The sequence below is a fragment of the Pinus tabuliformis genome, chromosome 3_1, assembly GCF_031772625.1.
Source record: "Pinus tabuliformis cultivar Carrire ecotype Pingquan chromosome 3_1, CPIR1, whole genome shotgun sequence".
Classification (NCBI taxonomy): Eukaryota; Viridiplantae; Streptophyta; class Pinopsida; order Pinales; family Pinaceae; genus Pinus; species Pinus tabuliformis.
The window spans coordinates 147,756,318-147,768,694 of NC_142301.1; positions in this window are offsets into that span (position 1 = coordinate 147,756,318).

A 12,377-nucleotide genomic window follows, 5' to 3' on the forward strand; every position below is an offset into this window, starting at 1 on the left:
ACCACACACAAACAGTAGTCTTCCGGACCAAAAGCGCTAGTTGGTGATTAGGCCCAACCTCGCAGGATTCAGTACAGAAATGGCGGGTGGAACAGTTACCCCGGCAACCTGCTTAATGAATAGACCGGCACAAGTTCCTCCACTTTAACCGTCTCGAAGTGAAGTGAACCCCCCGGAAAATCCAAGTGAGTATAACCGACGTCTGCTCCAGGTACAGTGGGACCTTCCCTCCACCGTCACCTCGGTAGAACCCTAAAGATTATGGTCACTAAAGTTACCAATCACAACAATTACACCTGGGGGAACAGTCTAAACTCCGACAGCACGCAAGGGCAGAGTAGCAAGCTCCAATCCCCTTACCGGCTCCTTGACAACAATCCAAGGTTTACCGATAAGTGACCCCTGGCTCCTCGACAAAGGTTAATCCGAGGTTTACCGTTTGTAATACGTACTGTCTGGCGTCGTTCCCAACGAGGGAGGAATGATCCCCTCACTGGTTCGGACACGAGCTCGTGCTTCTCCTTTAAGAGGAGCTTTCCCAGAGTATAACTGAAACAATTGGATTTAATCTACTCAAGATAAACTATCTGTTTGGTTTTGTAGTCTTGGAGAGTTAAGTACTCACCTACTCCAAGACCCTAGCCTAAGCTATGTTGGTGTTTCAGAGCCCTAGAAAAATAAAGATTACTAGATTGATTTTAATTTAAGCGTTACTTTTAAGGTTGTTTCTTAAGTCAAAAGGTGATGGAAGTGAAACCAGTGGTGTGTTGACTCGACTCGAAACCACTACAAAATGCACCTAGGATGATTTACCCACTACTTTACTTTTTCGATGAATTGCTTAACTAAAAAGTTGAGAGAATGCAATCTTTATAAAAGCAACTTCTTAATTGAAGACAATCAAAGAAACAATTCGTTTGTCTTTTCCAAGCATAAAAAACATGACCGCTCTTTACATGCACGAAAAAACTCTTTTTCTCTTTCAAAAAAAAAAAGCTACTTGAAACAAGACTTTTAAAGAAGATGTTTTTGTATTTTTTTTTTTTAATAAAGCAAATAAATCTAATATAACCAAAAATCAATCTTAACAACTATTAAAATCTATGAAAATGCACTCATAAGCAAACTAAAAGGTAAATTTACTCTAAGCAATCTTAACGAGGCCAAAACTAACAATGATTATTCTAAGGTGTTTTACTTGATCACAATCAAATCAAGGACTAGCTTATTGCAGAACCAAAAACTAGTCAAAACAAAACTCTAATCTTTTTTGTTCTTTTGTAAAATGGAAATCAACACTTTATAAACAAGTAATTCGAATTTGACCCAAAACAACTTAAATGGCAAGCTGTTCACACAAGGAGACTTTATGACAGGCCCGACTTCTAAGAAGGCTGACTAACCAGAGAGATCTAAGGTTGGACAACTTTCTACCGTCAAAATCACTACAGGACCTATGTAAAAATCAAACCCTAGGCCTAAACTTCGTTGAAAACCACTAAAACACTCAAAGCTCACAAAACCAGTTCAGGTGAAAATTTTTGACAGGGTACTAAAGGATCTGGGCAGAAAACACTAAGAAAAATCAAAATCTAAAAGCAATTAAAGCAAAAATGGCATTTTCCTAAATTTTACAGGAAGACGCAGGCAACCCGTTATAACAGGTGCGGGCCCGCTCTGTGCAAACGGCAACAGCGCGTCCAAAGACGCACTGTGCAGTACTCAGAGGGTGCGTCCGTCTGGAAAAGTTGAGAAAAACCAAATCTAACTAAATCTAAAGCTAAGCCACCCAAATACTAATTCTCACAGTCAAAAACCAGAAAATAAAAGTGATTTTCACAGAGCAAAGTTCACACAAAGGAAAAGACTCTCTCATTAATGGATTCCCCAGTGGAGTCGCCAATTTGTCGTGGCGGAAAAAGTCGTTTGTGCGGACACAACTGACCTCCCTAGGAGTATAAACTCTCTAGCGACAAACAAGACAAAATGGAGTGATCTTTCTCTAAATATACCTTTTAAAACATGAAAACTACAAGTGTTTAGGCTTACCTTATTCCAAAACGCGGTTGTTGTAGTCCGTTCTTGCCGATCCGGATGAGCTCCTCCTTCAAGTCAATTCCTGCAACCACAAACAATCAAACAATTACCAAGCACTTGCATTTCATATAATAAAACATATATTTAACATGCAGACCAAGGAACACATGAAATAACTCATTAACACAAGCTATTGAGAAAAATAAACCAGTTTGTATTAATAACGAAACAAAGAAACTCTTACAACCTGGCCTTGGTGTTGTGCAAGTTCCTCCCAGGGTCCATCAAGGGTTTTCCTCTACTTTGACAAAGCTCACCCACTTCCAAGTAGAATCAAGCAAAGACAATCTCTCCTCACAAGGTTCTAAATGGGAGTCCTAATTCCTGCAGCATTTACCCAAAGAAAATGTATAGTTCCAACCTCTCCTCCCTCTGGCTCAATGTCTTTATTTATAGTGCTGTAAAGAGGTTATTCAGGTCCACCATCAATGGGATAATCCCCCTCTTTGGGTGGGATAGCTCCCTTATTGATGGGATAAGTTCCCCCTTAATAGAGATACATGAACCAACTGGAGGCGCATCCAAATCATCAAACCGACCTCTAGAAAGTTCTAGAAGTAACCACAAGTAACTTTTTTAAGATGAAACTCGCGCATTTTGCCTTTTACAGAAGGACGCACCTGTCCCTTAACATACAGAGCGTCCAAGGACGCACCTTTTGTGAACATGGTCAGCGTCCCCGCAGGTAAGGCTAGAGAGAACCTGCGACCCCAGAGATAAACATATTTTTGACAAGACTTTCTCTCTTCTTTGAGTTTGAGATGGATAACAGAGGCATAAGACTTGCCTAAGAGGGTAGCATGACTGTTGATTTGAGCCATACTAACTGTAAGTGGTCATGGTGACATTTTTTAGTGTAACAGGGAGGAACTTGCACAACACCAAGGCCAGGTTGTAAGAGTTTCTTTGTTTCGTTATTAATACAAACTGGTTTATTTTTCTCAATAGCTTGTGTTAATGAGTTATTTCATGTGTTCCTTGGTCTGCATGTTGAATATATGTTTTATTATATGAAATGCAAGTGCTTGGTAATTGTTTGATTGTTTGTGGTTGCAGGAATTGATGTGAAGGAGGAGCTCATCCGGATCGGCAAGGACGGACTACAACAACAACGTTTTGGAATAAGGTAAGCCTAAACACTTGTAGTTTTCATGTTTTAAAAGGTATATTTAGAGAAAGATCACTCCATTTTGTCTTGTTTGTCGCTAGAGAGTTTAGACTCCTAGGGAGGTCAGTTGTGTCCGCACAAACGACTTTTTCCGCCACGACAGGTTGCATGGTGTCTTGAAGAATATTATGATAGATAGGGATGCTAAGTTTACTTCTAGGTTTTGGAAATATTTATTTGTAGGGTTGGGCACAAAGTTTGCCTTCAACACAATTTATCATCCAAAGATAGATGGACATGCATAGAGGGTCAACAGGATATTGGAGAATATGTTGAGGATGTATGTGATGCATCAACAGTGAAAGTGGGAAGAGTATCTTCCACTGGTAGAGTTTTCTTAGAACAATAGGTATTAGGAATATTTAAGGATAAGTTTGTTTGAGGCATTGTATGGTCAGAGTTGTAATACTGCTATTAGTTGGAGTGATCTAGTTAACAAGGTATTGATAGGACGAGATATGTTGGCAGAAATGGAACAGGAAATGCAGGTAATCAAGAAGAATTTGAAAGTAGCATAGGAGAGGCATAAAATTTATGAAGATTGAAATAGGTTATTTAATGAGTTTCAGGTTGGGGAGCAGGTGTACTTGTGCATCAAGCCAAACGGGTTGGATCATCTACCAAGATGGCACTGCGGTTTTGTGGACCTTTCAGGATTCTTGAGAGGATTGGGCTAGTAGCCTATCAACTTGCACTACCTCCGATAGTGAAAGTCCATGATGTTTTCTATGTGTAATTTCTTAAGAAGTATGTTAAAGATATTGATCATGTGATTGATTGGTATGTATTGTAGGTAGAGCCAGAAGGAAAATTCCAACTTGAACCTTAGTGCATTTTGTAGACGAGTATGCTCATGCTTTGGAACCAAAAAATCAAGCATGTTAAAGTGCAGTGGAAGCACTTTGGGTCCGATGCAGCTACATGGGAGATGGCGGATCAGATGCATGCTATGTATCCTTCTTTATTCATTGGTTGAGAAAATATATGTTTCGGTACATGTTTTGGTAAGATGTTTTGGTGTATGTACATATGTATATGGATGTAAATATCTCTATGAGCTATGTTATAAAGCTCAAATAAGAAGTATGGGTGTCATGTCATTATGATGTTATATTTTTCATGTTGGTTTACTTCTCAACAGGTTGATCATTGTAAATACTGCAATGAGCTAAGTTATAAAGCTCCATGGGCAGGATGTTTTTCTTACAAAAATATTGTGGTTGTAGGTGTCGTTGAACACTGAGGATGGTGTTCCCCCAAAGGGGAGGGTTCTGTAACAACCTTGGTAAAAAATCCATGTCAAAAATAATAAAGATAAAATAAGAACTTGGTCATGGGACATGTATTCCAAGCTGAATGTTTGGAAAAAACATAATGATGGGGATCACTTGTGATTAATTAATGGCTAAGGAAATTGGAAAAGGAAATGGAAAAGGATTTGGAAAGGCATGAGGCATTTATTAGCATTTTATTTATGAAAATAATGGAAATTAGGAGAAAAGGGAGGTGAAAGGTCACATGTTACATGTGAGGAGTAAAATGAAAGAAAATAATGGAAAATGAATTAAATAGAGGCCTCATTAATAAAAAGTCTTATGAGGATTAGTTCACAGACTTTTGTTAGTTCAGTTTTGGAGCTATCTCTCTATTCTCTATCTCTTATTCTCTTAGACACTTAGAGTTTTCTTGGTGCAGTCTTGGAGGAGTGTGACATACTTGCACTTTTGGAGTAAGAAGGAAAAGGAAGAGTAGGAAAGAACAAGAGGAAATCAAGATCAACAGCTACATTGGGTTTTGATTGAAGGTATCGAGTTGCATGTATGTTTTCCTCACTAGTTTTGGCTTGCATGGCATATGCATGTGGTTTCTTGGTTTCGATCTATCATTGGCATAAAGGATTGCCTGTATTGACAATTTATTTGCCTAGCCTTGCCATTTCCTAGATATCAATCGTGTTGTGGGTTTTATTTTTGTTTTTTGGTTGCTTTTCTTATGCCTCTAGCCATGGGTTAAGTTACTAGTTCTTGGAAGCCTTTGTTGGACAAACACTCTGGAAGACCTGTAATGGCTTGGGTTGAGTTAATAGTCCTAGGAGCCTTGGTTGGAAAAATTCTCTGGAATCACTTAGTGGGTTGAGTTACTAGTCCTAGAAGCCATGGTTGGAAAAACACTATGGAAGCTCGACAACAGCTGTGAGTTGAGTTACTAGTCCTAGAAACCCTAATTGGAACAAACACTCTAGAGCCCTGGACAGCTTGGGTAGAGACCAATCTGGTGATGGTTAATGATTTTTGACCGTGAGGTGGAATCACTAGTTAAGGGTTGAGGTGGTTTGGCCTATGGAATACCTGAATGGTTTTGATTGATTTTTTTAATGAGATTACACATTCATGCTTGGAATATGGCATGGGGCTGATTGGATGAAAGAAAGATTTGGTTCAGCCTAGTCGACGGTTGAGTGGTTTGTGGAAGTCCCATACCTGGCCAACTTATGCAGTCATTAATAAGAGCTCTCTTTCTCCTTGATATTTTATGGGTAAATATACTTGTTTATATGTGGCTTATATGGTTGTTATATCCTTGATATTTCTGTTGTTTATATGTTGATTATGAATGAGTTTTATGATAGTGAAAATGTATGGCTCTCATCATGTTTTGGTTAATCATTGAATGAACAATGAATATGTGACTTAATAGATGGTAATGCAGTTATTGTGATGAGGCATCAATTCTTCTTAGTGATTCTTAGATAAGTATGAAACCCCTATGCTCAGATCTGTTGTTTAAACCTGTAGAATGCATATTTGTGACATGTTTAACGAAATTCCTGTCATGGCTAGTAGGGGTCCAGTCAAGTCCTTATTCAAGTAATTAAACTTGTATCATTATTCTAATGATATCTTTCATTTTTGGAAGTTTCATGGAGTTCTGGGAAGTGACCTGAGCCCTAGTCCTTAAAGTGGCACAAAATTCAGAGTTGTAGGCACAAACCTACCTGGGAAAGTCCCTAGTCACATGCATGCCCATGATTTGGGAGTGACTATAGGGTTCTAGTCCAACTCATGGCCATGTTATGGGAGCGAATGAGGGTTGAATGCAGTAGAAGGTTAGTTTGTCTCTGGGCTAGTCACCTAGAAGGTTTGGATGGCCCTTGCGGGTTTTGCAGTATGTTTGGAAGGTATGTGTAGTGTATTCTGTTGGTTCCACTTCCTTAACTGACACATGGGTAGTTGAATCATATCATAGTAACTCTTCATCACATGTTTACGCCACTTGGATGGTTACTTGGGTAGATGTGGCAGGTTGGTTTTATATTTTTTACATCCTCTACTTGCATTACAAGGAACTCACTCCTAAGTGAGGTATATTTCGCCTACAAGATACTTTAGGTTTCTCAGTCCTCCTTCAATAACACAAAGATAGACACAATCATTTACCACACTTGGATGTACAGAGGTTACTCAACCATAACCTCAGTTTCAGATCTTGGAAAGTCATGGATCATTCAAATTCTTAAACAATCAATACCATATATATCATGTAATTCAGTTTCCATGGAGATATGTTTCATAGGGATAGTAAAAATTATAGTTTCATCAATTCCATAAATACTTTCATGACTAATCTCGGTTTTCTCAATATCATTTGAAGAATGATATTACCACAGAGATACAATAGTATTACTGTAACTCGACTCGATTAGGCTAAAAATCGTATTGTAATTTGCTTCATAAACTTGCATGGTTCCACACACACACAAACACACATATATTAGGTCTGAAAATTAGGAGAGCCACTGAAATTTGCTTCACAAAGATAAGGATACATAGAGAACCTCACATATAATAATGTCACAAAGAATCTCGCATACCATATAGATAAACTTGCATACCATAGGAGAAAAATGCCACAAAGAAGCTTGTATAAACCATAGAAAATACATCCACAGAGAGCTTCACATGATTAGAGAATAGTGCCACATAGAAGCTCGTATGAACCACATAGATACTTGTTGCATAAATCACATTTTCTGATGCCACAAAACTCGAACTAGTAATCCTGCATAACTCACATATATTCACAGAGAAACTTAACACAAAACTCACATATTTCCATAGAGAAACTTGCCAGAAAACTCACATATTTCCATAGTAACTAGATTCTATAGGACTTCCATAAGAGGTTCCATGTAGCTCACATAAAGGTGCCACCGAGGTGCCAGAAGGTGTTAGAGAAGCTTTCTTGTCATAGAGATAAGTGTCTAAAATCAAAGGAATGAGGAAGCTCATATCTGTTCATGAAGGAGGAGGGTCACGCTGAAGAATACCACAAAACTTTAGCTCTTACTAAACCTCATCCTCTTAATAAACTTTAGAACCTTGGTCCAAAAAAAATAATGTACCACAAGAATTAAACCCTTCATCAAAGAAAATTCAGATTCCTTTTTCACGACTTCTCTTTAACTCTTTGCTCTGAAACCATATTGATTTTTCTAGGAGAAACAAACTAAAAAGAATTCCTTCAACAATAACTACTTCCAATGATTAGTTAGCATCAATTTCATATATATAACATCTGATATTATTATGAATTTATACATAAGAGAATTTCAACCATTAAAAATGAAAGAGTAGTAAAAATAACCATGAGACAATGAGAGAAGAAACACAAAAAATTAGGCCCGAGGTCAGGGAAATCTTTCCTTATGAGAGAGAGAGTTCAACATTCAACATTCATTAAAAATAAAAACATCAAGATAATAGACAAACCAGTAACCAATAACAAGATCAAGTGCCAAATCCTCATTTTCCTTTTCATTTTTGCCCCCCACTACTTCTAACTTCGTTGGAATAGAGATAACCATGACAAAAGTCAATGTCCAAATGAGGAGAAATGATATCCTATATATAGTTTTCAAATAGGGTCAAAAGGGTTCCACCAAATGGGTCTGGCCGACCTGAAAAATAGGAGTCCAACTTGAGTAGTTTAGGAGACATTAAATATTAATTCAAATATTCCATTTCTTCTTAATATGAAAATTATGACCATGGCTACTCAAATTCCAATAAAGAGTGCCTTTATGTATGGGGATCTACATGAGGATATTTATATGGAGTAGCCCCCCTATTTTTGTGTAGGAACGTTCACTTGTTTGTAGGATTTAGTGTTCCTTGCATGGTTTCAAACATGCTCCTAAATGTTGGTATGAGAAGATGCATCATTTCTTCTTGCTTATGGGTTTAATTGTTGTTATTTTGATCCTACATTTAACACAAAGATAGGGATCTTATTCATTGATTCTAGTTTTGTATGTGGATGATTTTATCCTCATAGGGATTTCTTCATCCATCATTTAGAATGTTAAGGAAGTGTTGATGGGACAAGTTGATATGATGGATCTTGGTTTTCTACATTATTTTCTTGGCTTGCATGTTCACTAGTCTTTAGAAGGGATCACCATCTTCCAACAAAAATATGCCCGTTATTTACTTATGTGCTTTAGCATGGCTAATTGTGAGATTGTGACTACTCCTTTTCAGTCTAGTGTTAATCCTACCACCAGTTTCTCCTCCCAATTGGTTCAAGTTAAACAGATGATGGATTAACTAAAAAGTTAGTTAACTCGATATAAGCTACTTGTCTGCATAATAGTCACGTACATATGCACATTTTCTTCATTATAGTCATGTACATAAATATGGATAAGAAAAGAAAAGTTTTAGTGAGTTTTAAATGATTGATTCAACCCCCCCCTCAATATTTTTCCCGACAATTGACTTTGTGTATTTGTGGAATGGCATGCGCTTCAACTGTGACAAATGTTTGTTGGACATATTCTTCTTCTTTAAGGATCTCTGCCATGTATTTTTGATGGTGCTAAACATTTTATTTGGAGGTGGTTTGTATGGCCATCTATATTTTCATTGGTTTTGGTCTCAGTGTGTTGATTCTTTTGGTTGATGATGATCATGGCTATAATTTTGATGTCTTCACTGGTTGTAGTTGTTACTGTTGTTGTTGCCCATAATGGAGGTTGTTATTATTGTTATTTATGTATTCTGAGGTATAGTAATTGGCCTGATTTGGCCTTGGTGGAATATATTTTGTTTTTCCTTATGCAATATTGTTTCACATAATGAATATTATGTTTTTATTTACAAAGAAAAAATCTATGAATAGTGAATAAAAACCTAATTTTAAGTAGGAAGGATAGTTTATGAGAAACATGTAAATATTCCTATACAACACCTTATTAATATTAATAAATAGAGGTTTCTAAGTTATTTATTAGTTCAATAATTGGATATGACCTAGCCTTGAGGGTTATCACATTTGATTGACTACTCATTAAAACACCTTGCTATTCAGAGGTGATGGGTTTAATTCTCCCTAACAGTTTTTGGGTTAGGATCTATGGTTGAGCCAATGGGACATGACCACTGTGGGTCGATATGCATGGAATCATGTTTCCATGGACGTAGTGGTCACCAATCTCTGGATTCCATGAACCACACTAGCAAAAAAGAAATAAGAAATAACATTTTTCTTTTAAAATTATAAATGCGTGTGAAGCTCTCTCTCTCTCTCTCTCTCTCTCTCTCTCTCTCTCTCTCTCTCTCTCTCTCTCTCTCTCTATCTCTCTATATATATATATATATATAACCTTAAATGCCCCATAAAAGAAAATTTTGAAATATAATTATTTAAAACTATATCATATAAAATTTTGTGTCATAAAATTTCTCAATAATTATTATAATGAAAAACAAATCATGAATTTAAAAATATATATATTCTAAAAGGTTTATACAATTATCCCAAGAGTTAGCTCAATTGGTTGAGTTCCCATTTTTAAAAGAACCTCACTAATGGGTGGTCATGGGGTAAATTCTCCTCGATGCCCTCGGTTTTAGGTTATGCTAATAAGTTGGTGGGAAGTGATCCCTTTGGGTGGATCTGCCCAGATATTTCCTCAAAAAAAAAAAACTTATGCAATTTTATTATGGTTTTATTATACAATAATAAATATTTATTAATATTTTTACTTAAAATTTTTATATTTGTAGTAGTGTTTTTGTAGCAATGGGGTACCAAAAGACACCTTCTTAGTAGTTGGTTTTTCCCTACAAAGAAATACAAACAATTTGGTTATTGTAAATGGCCAAGCATGAAGAAACAAATCATTACAAATGGTGAGAATAATGCATATACAAGCATAAAGTAAAACAAAGAGGTAAACACAAAAATAATGCTTAATGAAGGAAACAAGTCAAAACAATTATGGAAAATGGCTCCCTTTATTGACTGTTGGTGGTAGAATATGAATACAATAGATGAATGCTAAAAATTTAAGAGAATTCTTTGAGCTATGGTGCTAAAAAATCCTCAACAAGGAGGTTCCTTTCCTCAATCTCTTTGCAAGCTTCTCTTCTCTATCAAAGAAGTATCAAGGATCTCTGAATGGTGAAATCCTCTCAACACTAGAATGATGGGTTGTGAAGAAACTCTTCCAACACATTAGTGCTCTATTTCTTCTACTTCAACAATGAAATGAAGGATTCCTATAATAGCAATTTTTCTAGCATAGCATTCTCTTATTTTTGGTTCTTCCATGGTATGTTTATATAGATTTTTTTGAATCTCTCTTCCCTCTCTTGGTTCGAATGAAAGTGACTTATGAGTAGGACAACAAGATTCCTTTGAGGGTTGAATATCTTCAGGGCAACCTGAATTTGACTATCCTTCATTGGAAAATGTCAAGAAATCATCTTCCATGTGTGGGAAGTGGTCTCGAATTCACTGAGTCAGAGTTCCCTTCGACCACGTGGATTTAGAAGGAAATCCCACGCAGTTGTAATTTATTCCTAAGGATAAGCCACATAATCCAATTTTATACATAAGACCTTAGGATAAATTAATTTTTTTGAACTTCATAATGTCTTTAGCTAGAAAATATTCACTTGTACATTTCCCTGGACGACTTTGGGAAAATTTTGGATTGTACAAATATGTATACGATTTTCTGGTATTAATAATATTAAAATTTAAAATTTAATATTTATTATTTTATTATAATACTTATTCTAATTTTTTTAATATAAATTATATTAGAGATTAAAAATATTATTATAAATGATACTATAGATTAAAAATGTTATAATTTTTAGATTGTCAATTAAATTTATAATAATGAATTCATATATTTTTTAAATATAAAAGAGTAATATTGTAAAATTAATATATAAAATTTCAAAAAATAATAATATTTAAAAAATAATTTTAGGCATAGTGTTGTAATTCATGAGAACCAATGTCATGTCATTTATGTCAAACGAGGTATGATTCTTTGTTGGACTATTTTGTCATCGATGATTTCATGTCATTGATGACCAAGAAGGAATGTTATCTTGAATGCCAAAGGAAATTGTTGCACATAGTGTTGTCATGTCAAAAGAGGTATGATTCCTTGAAAGATAATTAAGCATTTGAATGAAAAACCATTCTGCATTTGATTGACACATTCATGATGCCAAGAATATGTGATTGCATTAATATTATTGAGCTTTTGTTGAAGTTAGGATGATCAAATGAGTATATAGATTTTCTAGATAGACATTCCTCTCCAATACCTTTCCAACAATGTATTACACTTGGTCAAACTCCCCCATGATGAGAAGATAAACCAAATTGAAGGTAACATTTGTGAAAAGGGATTAAAACACCAAATTCCTTAACAAAACAATAATGTTTTTAAATTTCATGCATCTTTAGGGTGTATCTGTGCACTTATATGTAATCTATGATTGTTGGCATGCAAACTTGTGTGATTTTCAACAACATTATCTTCCATACAAATTCAGGAAAATCTAATGGTTATGGATGAGTTTTGGTGGATGAATGGTGGATTGTGTGTTGCACAGTTGGCATTGTCTGGATGACTAGTGGCTGTAAGTGTGTTGGAATTGATGTCAACAATCATGCTGGGAGATATGTTTGGCAGTTAGCATTGTCCAATTTTTTGCAAGCGTGTTGGCATTGATGTCAACTAGATAGCATGCATGTTTGTGGCATAATTTGTTGGATTTGATGTTCCCTCGCCTAGCTATGATGG